General features: G+C 44.7%; 1 protein-coding gene across 1 annotated transcript in view; it reads left to right on the top strand.

Annotated features, from left to right (window-relative positions):
• The first annotated feature begins 618 nt into the window (after nucleotides 1–618).
• The window catches only part of TJAP1 (tight junction associated protein 1 (peripheral)), a 37184-nt gene continuing 26228 nt past the window's right edge, over nucleotides 619–11574 (top strand). Inside the window, 1 exon segment of the mRNA XM_009875289.1 lies at nucleotides 619–693. The gene's annotated coding sequence lies outside the window, so the exon portion shown is untranslated.

Raw genomic sequence — 11574 nt, 5'->3', positions numbered from 1 at the left:
AGGCCAGACTAGGTCCGTGCAGGGTGTAGCTTTCTGCGGGTGATGGAGAGGTTGATGGTGTGGGGGATGAGAAAGCAGTGTCTGTGCGGGGACTGTTGCTCGAGTAGGAGCTGCGAAGTGGAACAAGTCTGGGCCAGCATGTGTGTGTTAAGGAACCAGAGTATAACTGACAGAGGCAGAGTTGGAAGAGAGGGAGCAGCACTTCTCTGATGCCAAACATGGCAGTGGGGAATGGGAAATTCTTGAACAGCCTGCACACCCCCTCTAGTGCGAGGGACACTTCCCACTATAGAATTAATGAGCACTCCGTGGGAGCATGGGAAAACTAAAGAAAAACAGGTGAACAATAAATTCTGAACTGCATCTAGCCATGGGCTTGAGCACACGGCACAGAGCAGAGTAGAAGACTGAGTGCTAATAAATGGATTTTTATATGGGCAAGATATTGCGTTGGTAGGCATCAGGGTGTGCAAATGATATTGAAGTCTGGCAAGGCTGAGAATGACCTAGATCTGAGAGATGCCAGGTGAAGACTGTCCACTCAAAGAATCATCCATCAAATATAGATAGTTCTGTGCCAGCGAAAGCTTTTCAGAGGTACGCATCTCTGTTTTACAGATGCAGAGCAGGAACTAGAATAAAGGGTCTGCGTAAGAGGAAGCAATGAATCCTTGTTGAAGCATCAGACGACAGGTAAGACAGCCAGGAATGAGTTGATGCTGAGTCAGACTGTTCTTTTGGTCACACTATCTGAATTTTTCGAGAATGTGTGAACGACATATCTGTAAAACTGTCCCTGTCTGTGGCATTTTCTGCGTCGTGGTAGGGCTGTGTTGCCTCAGTTGAGAGGCTGGGGTGTCAGTGAAATGGGAGTGACTCTGAAAAATTCAGTAAGATCTCCTGGGAAGAAGAGTTCAATTAAAGATGTAAGCTAGTGCTCTTTACACGCCATCCAGAGAAGCAGTGTAAATTCTGTTCTGCCACTGATAAAGTAACTGTGTTCGTGTGTAATCACAAGAGGTCTACCCAGCCAGAATCCTAATGAAATCCTTTCCAATGATCTTGCTTTTCCAATAATTACTGTGCCAAAATTAGGTAATTCTAGTGATCATCTGTTCTGTTTTTTCTTTCACAACATTGTTTTTTCCACCTGTGTTTTAACTGATGAGTGCTGCAGGTGTACTGCTAGCCTTTCTCTCCTCTCCTGAACTCGCTGTTGAGATCTGGTTTAGAGGGGAAGCGCTTTGGTACCTACCAGCTGGTTCTTTGATCATACTTTTCAGTTACTTGTCAAATCACTTTCAGTACAACTCCTTTCTCTTTTATTCACTTCTTAGTGAATCACTGCAGAAAACGTATGTGTCCCAGCAGTGTTTTGCACATAGAGTATTTCAGCTTCTGGATATTAAATCAGCATTTGAGCTAGCAGGTCTTAACTGTGGAATCAGGAACTTTCAGTGATTTTTCATTCCTTCCAAAGTGCTCTGTGCTCTTGAAATTGTGGGAGTGCATTTCAGAAGGGCCGGCAGAGTTCCTAAGTGCAGCCCATGGCTGTCTTCGTCTTTAATATTAACAAGGCATTGGGTCAGGAGCGGATGAGTTGCGTGCCAAGACCTGTTGCCTCCGCAAACGAGCTTTCTGAACCAAAGATGACCTTGCATTCTTTCCCAGTCTGTTTCGAGTCATTTGTTGGCTGCTGCTGCTAAGTCACTTGCTTTGCAGCTTTCAGACCCTGAATTCTTTTCTCTACCTTTGACTCTTAAGTGCAATCATATGGTGTTGTATGTAGGGGAAGTAGATTATAGCCTTGGAAGACATATAGTCCTTTGTGATCTGCCGCCTTTTTCACCCAGAGTCAAATGGGACGAGTGATTTTTTTGGTCAATGTGCCAGCGTGAATGGTACCAGAGCTGGCTTAGAGGAAGGATTTGTGGCAGCTGGTGTGGCATATAAAGGCTTTTAAAAGGGTTAAGAAAGCCGAATTGTTTGGACAATAGCAGAACAAACAAGTTTCAGTAAAATGTGACTGTATTTTTCGGAATTGTTGTTTGAAATAGACTTGATGCTTGCAAGTCCTCGAGGCTGCTGATTTTTCTGAAGGTGAGCTCCCTAACCTGTTTAAACGTTAAATGCTATGCTTTGTGGAGGATCCACTGAAAACTGTGAAATTTCTATGTGTTGCCACATCTGCAGTGTAGTCCTGAGATACACCTCTTGAGATTATATCGTAACAAATTAACTGTATTGTCTGCTTGTTAGCATGGGCCTAGCTTTTACAGCACAGTGTGACAAGAATAATGTAGTAGTGACTAATAACCTTCTGCCTTTTATGTTGCTGAGAGAAATACAGCTTATGGGGGTCTCAGATGAGTCTGCATATGTGATAGAGATTGAGGGCAGGATTCCTCCACTAAGGAATGAGGATCTGGCCTGACACCTCTTTAATTCATCTCTGCTCTTTTGACTGGGATTGTCAGGAACTGAAATTGCCCTAAGAGAGCAGATTTTCTTGGCTGTTTGACTTGGTTGATGCTTTGAGAGTAAATGTAAGGTCCTGAAGCTGGGTACCTTGATCATAGAATCATAGAATGTCTTAGGTTGGAAGGGACTTTAGAGATCATCTAATCCAGCCTCCCTGCCATGGGGAGGGATACCCTTAACTAGAGCGGGTTACTCAAGGCCTCAACCTGGACTTGAACATCTCCAGGGAGGGAGCACCCACAGCCTCTCTGGGCAGTCTCTTCCAGAGTTTTGCCACCTTCTCCTTGCTTGAAGGCTTTGGGTGGGAAGATAGCCCCTTTCTGTATAACACCGTGAGCTATGGAGAGAGTGAGTGCTTTGGCATTTTTGCTAGCTGTGTGTGTTTCAAATCACTGGTAACTGGGTAAACATGATCCTCGTTTTACACAGGACTGCAAAGGAACTATATGTGTAATCTGTGCAAACAGGGCTAATGCCTTAGGGCATGAAATTGTCCATCTTGTTTCCTTGCCAGTTCCCCTGCCTGAGGCTTTTTCCTTAGATCTAGATTGGCTGAGTCTGTAACTGTAGAAGGAATGTTACTTTTTAAAATTGAAATACTTTCACGGCTAGTTGGAGGGGAAGGATGATGCTGTGGTTAGCATTCTGAACCTGCAATGTACGATACCTAATTTCTGCCACAGATTTAGTGTGTGAACATGTTCAGATCATTATTGTTTCTTGCTCTTCATTCTTTGGTTGCAAAATACAATTAACACCCATCTTATGGGGGATTTGAGGGAGAGTCCGCAGGTGTCTATAAGATACTTGGATAATGTGGTGTTAAATGTTTTAGTAGAGCTCGGTGGAGGAGAGATTAAAAGAATATTCCGGGCAATGACTTCAAAACAAAGCAGACTCCAGCGTGATCTACTGTTCTGCGTATTCTGTAGCATGGTGAAATTGCTACAGAGTGCAAGTCAGGCCCTGCCTTGTTTAAGGCAAGTGGGCACTCTGGGACACACCCCCTCCTCCTTTTTTCTCTTCCCATGAGCTGTTTGCTTGATTCCACAGCTTGTAATGCCTTAGCTGGCTGCATTTTTTTGACTTTAGTTAGTCTTTTCTCTTCTTTGCCCCTTGTTTGTTCTAGACTCAGAAATGGTTCTCTTCGTTGTCAGGATGTTCATATATGGTCTTATTGTTAATATGCTCAGACAGAGAGGGCCAAGAGCAGCAGCTTGCAGGCTGCCACAGATTTGGAGTGACGTGAGTCACCCGCTCTGGAGTGTACTCCTGGGAGCTGTGCTTAGGAAGGAAATGGCGTGGAAGGCCGTGTAGGAGTGTGAGAATAGCATTGCAATGGTTGGAATGCAGGATAAGCATCACTTGGGTGGGCTCAGTTTTCCTCTGCTTTTCAACAATGCTGGGTGCCAAGCCTGAGGAAGACTGCTGTGCAGAGGTGAAGGAGCTGGAATGTATTCTTCAGTTGAGGTGAACACAATTCAGTGAAACTGATAGGCATCAAACTGAATAATGATTTTAAAGTATTTTCACATGATGTCTAATCTGTGGAAATTCACTACCACATAATAGCACTGAGGCTAAGAGCTGAGCGGGATTCGGAGAAGATCAAGCGCTTCTGAGTGGAAATGTTCAGACTTGCTTTAGCTAAAAAACTTGTTTTAGGAGGTGTATTTTTCAGACATAACCCAGTCTCTTAACAGGCAAAGGTTTAAAGAAAGGGCAGTTTGTTCCGTAATTGTCCACAAAGGCTTCTTGCTCCATCTTCTAAACTATCTTGTATTGGCCTATGTCAGAGGCAAGGTATTGAATCACACTTACTTGCTTTATTAGATTGCCCACTAACCTTTCTTTTTGTGATAACTGCATTAAGAAAAAACAAACAACCAACCCACCAACCAAAAAAACAAACCTGCAAAGCACTTCAGCTGCTCTTATTAGGCCTGGTAGTTGAGGATTTTAAGCTGGTGGAGAGCAGGGGGCTCTGGAAAGATAATGCAGTCCATAGATGAGGACTGTTTTGCTTAACATGTTTTCACGTTCGTGAATGTTGTCTCTTCATGGTGAGTGACTGGGCAAAGTGCTTTGTGCTTCTTACCTTTGCTTGTAAGAGGGAGAAGAATGTGTGGAGTTTGGCCTCTCCACGTTGCAGTCTTGTAGTGAACTTTAGCCTGGAAGGCGACGGAAGGGAAGGGCTTTAAACCTGTTCAAGTGAGATCCGGTATGTTGTAGCATGACCTTCAGTGTACGAGTGTCTGGAAGATACGGTCCATGTCCTGTGCTCATGTTCAATCTGTGTTGAGGATCAGGAGAATCATCAGTGCTGTTTGGCCAAGTAGGCGTAAATTCATTTGGATGGATAGGCTAATAAAGGTAAGTGGCAGTGGTATGGACATACGTGTTAAAAGCTGTTTGTTTATAATGGTTTGCCTAAACACAAGGGGAACTCCAGAAGGAAAGTATGTGTGTGGATTTTCGGAGTTAGGAGCGGGTCATGGAAACCTTGAGATGCCTGCACTAATACCCTCACTATGGGCTGTTCGGGGCACATGTGGTTTAGGGCATAATGTAACTTTAGTGGCAAGTGTAAAGGCTGTGAGAAGAGGATTACTGACCCTCGCAGAAGTTTTGTGATGCTGAAAAGGACTAGTCGGTCAGGATTGGAAAGTAAAATTTCCTGCAAGGGTTAGGCTGTGGTGTTAGGCACAGAGGATGTCACCTGCTGCTAGTGGCAAGAGAGAACTAGTTTAAATTTCTGGTTTTTAGGGGTCAGTAAATTCAGAACTGTGTCCCATGGTGACTACTGCGTCTTGGGTTGCGTTCTATATTTGTATTTTGGCTCTGTGATAAAGCTGACTTTGCCAATGTTGTAGGAGTCATAACTGGGTTTTCTTATTCTTGTGTTTAAGGTCTCAGTTGTCCAGCTGAATTAAGGTAACACTTCTGAGTGAATGGTTCTGAAATCAAAAGGGACAGATGAAGTGGTTTTTCTCTAACTGTTGGGCAATTATACTTTGGTTCATAAAAAGCCTTGGGCAAGTTTTACTTCACAGCATTTGTTTCAAAAGAGTATAAGTTACTTTCCCAAGATAATAATTAGATAATCATTGTGGCAGTAAGCTTTTTGACCATTATTTTAGCATATGCGATTCAGCATAACTGCATTTAAACCTCGGTATGTCTTGCTGCACAAGCTCTATACAGTTCCCAGAGGTGCCTCACTTCATTGTCTCCAAAACCAGATTTCCTTCTGCAGCTTTGCTGTTCCTTATTGCTGACTTTGCTGCAGCCCAACAGGAAGGTTAAAAATATTCTAGGGAGGTGATTTGAAATCTGGTCTATCTCACGTAGCTGAAAAATGATTGCAGTTAATTCTACTCTTCTGTTTTTATTTTTGTATTTTTATTTAAATTTTTTTTTCTTGTTGAGAACTCTTCCCTCTTCACTTTTACTTGTGGGAGATCCCTACCTAGTGTTTTGTGTGCACAGCCCCTTCAGACAGGGGAAAAGAAAAAAATGGAAAATGACAGGATACTTGTTTAAAATTAGAGTTGTTTTAATTAACCTTTCTTGAGAATGGACTTCTGGTTCACATCTTACCTTGAAGTGGTTTCATTTTTCTGAGCGGAAAGCATCTCGTGCACTAAAGTATGCAAAATACATTTCTTGAACTTTTAGAATTAAATTTCAGCATTTCTTGCACTATGGTTATGGAAATACTAGGAAATGAAAGCTTTGCTCAGAAGAATTTTCTCGGGTAACTGCGTTTTGCTAGCAATATGCTCTGTTAGAAGATGCCTCTGTAGGCACTCAATCCACTCTTCTGGGACTAGTAAGGAGTGTTGCTTTTGGGAAGCTTCTCATACCAAGTTGGATTGATTCCTGAAAGCAAATCACCCTTGCTGGGCTGCAGAATTTCTGCAGAGTCAACTTGTAAGTGTATCCATTTTTCCTTGATTAGATGATGCCTTTCTAAATAGGTCCCCAGGTGTATCTGAAATGGCTATAAGAGAATTCAATATCCTCAAGGCTCCAGCTGGATGGGGAGAGCTGTATTACTATGCAGCTCCAGAGATGATTTACTACCCGACTGACAACTTGCAATATAAACATTAGTCCAAGCATGATCTTGTCCCAAAACCCCGCCTACGCGGGGAGCCAGGAGTCTTCCTGCCACGCGCCATAAATCGTTTACGGTTTGCTCATGCCCGTACATTTGAAAAACAGCTGTGTATTGGGGATTAGCAGTTTGCAGAAGGCCTGCACGGGGCTAAATTAGGGTCTCTTGTCCTGGTGGTGAATACCGGTATTGGAATAGCGGGAGTGCTTCTCCGCAGTGGAAGGCAATTTGCTCTGGGAATGGGGGGGTGGGTGAATGGTATCTGTGAGGGTACAGTGGCCAGGGGAGAGCGTTGGATTGCAATGCTCCAGTCTGAGCTCAGATGCCTGACTGATAGCTGCCCAGCTATTGAATGATTCATCGTTAGTTGTGTGGTTTCAAAATTTAATTTATTTATTATTTCTATATTTATTACATTATAGGTATATATATACACGCACACAAAATGCAAGCAGACTGCTTCTGTCTCCTAGGAGCTGAAGGATGATAGAGTTTTGGGGGCTTTTTTTAACAATGTGAGGAGTGATTTTCCTTTTGGTAGCTCATAGTAGCAGAATGAAATTATATACAAGGTCATCTGGGGCTTTGCAACTGATTTTCAACTTTAAAAAGTTTTTACTGTGTCACTTGGATTTATTATGGCTTTGCAACTTCAGCTCCCAAAATAAAACTATTTTTGTGCTGGCTGCAATAATTTAAATTACCTCCTGGAGCTTCTAATGACTATTTTGTGTGTATGGTGAAACCTACCATTTGTCCAAACTGTGGAAGTACTGTTTGATAACAGGTTGTTGACTCTAAATATATCAATGCTTTTACATGACTGCTGAGTACCTCAGAACCTGAAGTCAGATTGTACCTTTAGGTCTTTCTGTAATAAAGAGAATATGCAGATTTTGCTGTAAAAATGAGACTAGACAGTGCAGTTCAGATACCTCCTATGTGCTGCCTGAAGGACCGGCTGCTGAGTAAAGCAAATATAAGTAGGTAATTTTTAGCTGGGTTGGTGTCTCCATCAGCAAATCCTCTCCTGGGTGGGTTGGGGAAGAATCTGGGTGGAATGTGTCAGCAAGGTGCTCCCTTCTAGATGCATCAGCTGAACGTAAGTGCTTCCAGAGTGTACCATGAGCATCCATGCGGCCATGGGCAAAGCCAGTGGGCTGTTGGGTAAAGCAGGTGACTTGTTACTGAAGCAACACAGAAGGGTTCTTCCTATTTTGTTGAAGCTGCTACACTGGTGCCCCTCTGAAATAACACCCCTTTTCTGGAGCTTCCCCCCCTATTGTCCTCTGGGGAGAGTAGCTGGGAGGGCTCATCCTAGGCTTGTTTGATCCTAGAAGTTGCCTCCAGTTTTCTTATTCCTTTCGTTGAAGGGCTGCAGTCTGTTTGATTCTTTGTGCTTTGCTTAGATGAAGGCCAGATAGCACCAGATAAGTTTGTGGCTGATTGTGTGGGCATTTGAGATTTGCAAGGCACCTGCTAATGAGTTGTAGGTCGTTTCATGTCAGATTGGCTAAGTTTCTGTCAGTTGACTCTTTGTTGCTGCAGTGCATATGGACTCTGTGTGTTTGGGGATCCCTATTATCTGTCTCAGATGGAGAGGGCTTTCCTCCTGTTTGCTGCTTTCTCTCTCCCCACAAGAAAATAATAATAATAACAAAAAGTCACCTGATGCTGGAGAGCTGTTAACCTCCAGATTGAATTAGATGTTTTGCTGTTACTTATATAGCCTTTCCAGATATATACAGAGGTTAGAGAGGGGTGTGGGTATGTGATCATATTTTGAGCTTTTGCTCTTTCTCCTTGTTTTTGATGCTACTGTTGGAATCCACCCTTCCCTTTTCCTGGGAACCAATGTGAAGGTGTCACCCAGAGCAAAGATAAGTCCTCAAAGCCTTACTTCTCCAGGTTAGGACTTTGCCCGACTTCCACAGGCAGCAGTCTGTTTATGATCTTACCTCACCTGAATCTTCTGGGGTCTGAAAGGAAAAATACAGGGCAGTGGGAATCTAAAGATGCTGGCATAGGAGGGGAAGGAGAGAGCAGTTAACTCAGTTAACTACAGTTAACTCTTCCCCCGCTCCCCTCCTTTTTTTTCCCTGTTTCCTCACCTGCCCAGCTGTGTAGTAGGTTAGCAGTACGTGTCTGTTCTTATTCTTATGAAAGTAGACTTTGTTCTCTGAAGACTGCTAATCATGCCCCATGGGGGTGTAATCAGTTATAAGGTATTTAATACAGTGCAGGCGGGAACAGGCTGCCTGGCCGGGGCTGGCAGATTGCAACACTACAATTATAAAGGGCCCCTTTCCCCCACTCACCCGCCCACCAGTGGCAGGATGAGGGTTGTACCTTGCAACAGTATTAACTCTACAAAAAATAAAGATGTAGTGGGGGAAGGGAGAGGAGAGGCTGAAGAGGCAGCTCCTATTCCAAGAAACGGGCAGACCCACGTTCTTTGAGAGCTGCAGCCGTTGCAGGTTGCACTGTTGAAACTTGTGGGAGTTTAGGTGCCGTCACCATCGAAGTGGATTGCACAGGGATGGCCGTTGGCAACCTGCAGGGGCTTCCGTCCTCTATGAAATGGGTTTTCTTGTGGTGGCTGGGGTTGGAGAGGTATGGAGTGGTTAGAAGTGGAGAAGCCCTTTCTCCTGCATGTGGTGATTTAGACGCCTAATCTGGATGCTTTTGTAAATCCTGCCAGGCTTCTATTTATATCTTTGGATATAAATCTATTGGTAAATCTAGCCTTTCATGTTTCTTTCTTCCGAATACTGGAGCTACTGCAGCAGCTTACCTTACTGGCTTAGAAGGGAATAGATAGCTCGAGGCCTTGAATTTTAGCAAGCATGGGTAAGTCTAGTGGACCTCATCTGCTCTGTTCTTGTTACCCAATACCAGACCGTTCCCTTCAGTGAGGGCCTTGAAATGCACATGTAGGGTGTGGAGCAGCTGGGCCACAGCCGTATGAACCATCCCTGCTCCGGCAGCTCGCTAGATGCATTGGCATGTTTTTGGAGCTTGCGGCTATGCTGACCTTTCCCCTCCCAGGTGCCCCAGAGATTGTGGTGTTTCAGCCCTTCATAGATACTCTTTGAATTTGCTGACACTGTTCATGCAGTCACAGTTCAGGGCTCCCTCTGTGTGTATGCTCTTTGTTTCTTGGAAAGTAGAAGGGAGCATGTGTTCTACCATATCTGTTCATGTTAAATAGTTTCTGTCATTTTTGCCTTTCAAATTCCTTCTCCTTTCTGATGTCCCTGTGCTTTGCTAAAATTCAGAACCTGCTCTGTAAGGCACAGCAGACGGAAGCTCTTATTTTGGCAGCCGTTGGGACATTGGTGTAGATTCAAGTGAGATATATTCTTGCGACGGTACTCATGACAGTGTTGGCTTTCCTGCTTAGTGCTGAGAGAACACTGGCTATTAAGTCTCACAGTTGGCCCTTAGCACCGAGCAATGGGTCTTTAGGAGTGAGTTGTAATTCAGTTGTGTTACACAAAGTAAGTGCAGATTCAGAGTATGGAGGGTTCACAACAGAGCCTTCCTTTTGTGGGCTTGAGAACGCTGCTGACCACTTCCTGATGCATCCTCATCTTTTTCACTTCAGATTAACTTCATATTTAGGAATGTGAATTCTGTGGAAGGGTTTGGGATATGCGGGAGTGCTGCATGAAGGAATAGTGTGTTTTCCTGACTAGAGTGTGGAATCTGTGACTCCAAAACAGTGAGGTTCCAAGACGAGGTGTTACCTGATGTCTTGGCGTTTTGCACATCAAGTCTCTCTTCTCTTGGTCACGTAAGTGACCAGGTGTCAGTGCTGTAGGGGGAGAATAATGTACAATGATGATCAAACCTGGTTTTGTGGACAGTGGGGACAGTGTTTACAAAAGGATTTTTGGATAATGAAGAAGTGCCTGCATCTCAGATAAACTGCTTAACGTAAGGTAGAGTGGTTTCCTGGGAGTGGAAAAAGGCCTGGATCCTTCCAAGCACTACTGATGCCTGATGTCAGCTTCTAATTCAGCTCTGGCCCCTCAGCTCAACAAGTCTCTGTTACATTTGCCCCTTGTGTTATATGAAAAGCCAGGGAAATTGCTTTCTCTAGCAACTGCACAGAGCTGCTCCTGCCCTGGAACATGGTCACTTTCTAGCCCTGGTGGCAGCTCTTCTCCTCCCCATGGCTTGCTTGCCCAGTTGATAATTCTCCCTACCTTGCTCTGTTTCTCTTGCCCCGTGGTCCGAGAAGTTGCCTGGAGAACTTGAGGACTCCGCCACAAGTGAGTTTGAGGCTGAAGCTATTGTTGGGGTCCTGGCAGTGGCAGGACTGGCATGTGTGGTGGGTGTCAGCATGGTGGGTGTGTGGGCTTGCTGCTTGTTTTCCTTCCCTGCCTGGTGAGGAATGCAGTGTGTTTGCCTTCCTTGGCCTGTGGTTGCAGCCACATTCCTGCACTGGGAGTCAGCACGGCGGCGGGCGGCGTGCTGTTCATGCCCCCTGGCTACATGCTTTCAGCTCCACATCAAAGGTGTGTTTAGTGTGTAGCTTGTGCCATTCCTGGCCACACCTGGTGGCCTGCAGGCATGCAGGAGGTGGAGTCTGGCTGTGTTTGCAGATGGCATTCAGGGTTCAGACTTCTTGCTTGTGGAAAGGTTGGAGCTGAGTCCACGCTAAACAACCCCAGGAATGCAGCGGGAGAGCTGAGCGGCACAGTCACTCCAGGGGCATGTCCTAGCAGCAATGTTTCCTTTATAGCTGCAGCAAAATATCTCATGCCTGCGCCTCCAAAGGAACTACTGTTTGCTTGCGTGTGTTGTAGGATTTAATTTACACCGATAAGGCCAATTAAGGTTGGCTCGTCCCCCCTGCAGCCTGTGTGCTCTTGGCAATCAGTAGATGATTGAGTAGCTCATGCCATTGAGCTCGGCTCAGTACAAACTGTGCATGAGATGTCTGCATGGAGATGGGATGGCTCCAG

This window comes from Apaloderma vittatum, unplaced genomic scaffold, assembly GCF_000703405.1.
Source record: "Apaloderma vittatum isolate BGI_N311 unplaced genomic scaffold, ASM70340v1 scaffold22160, whole genome shotgun sequence".
NCBI classification, from domain to species: Eukaryota; Metazoa; Chordata; class Aves; order Trogoniformes; family Trogonidae; genus Apaloderma; species Apaloderma vittatum.
This window is presented reverse-complemented; position numbering and strand designations above follow the sequence as displayed.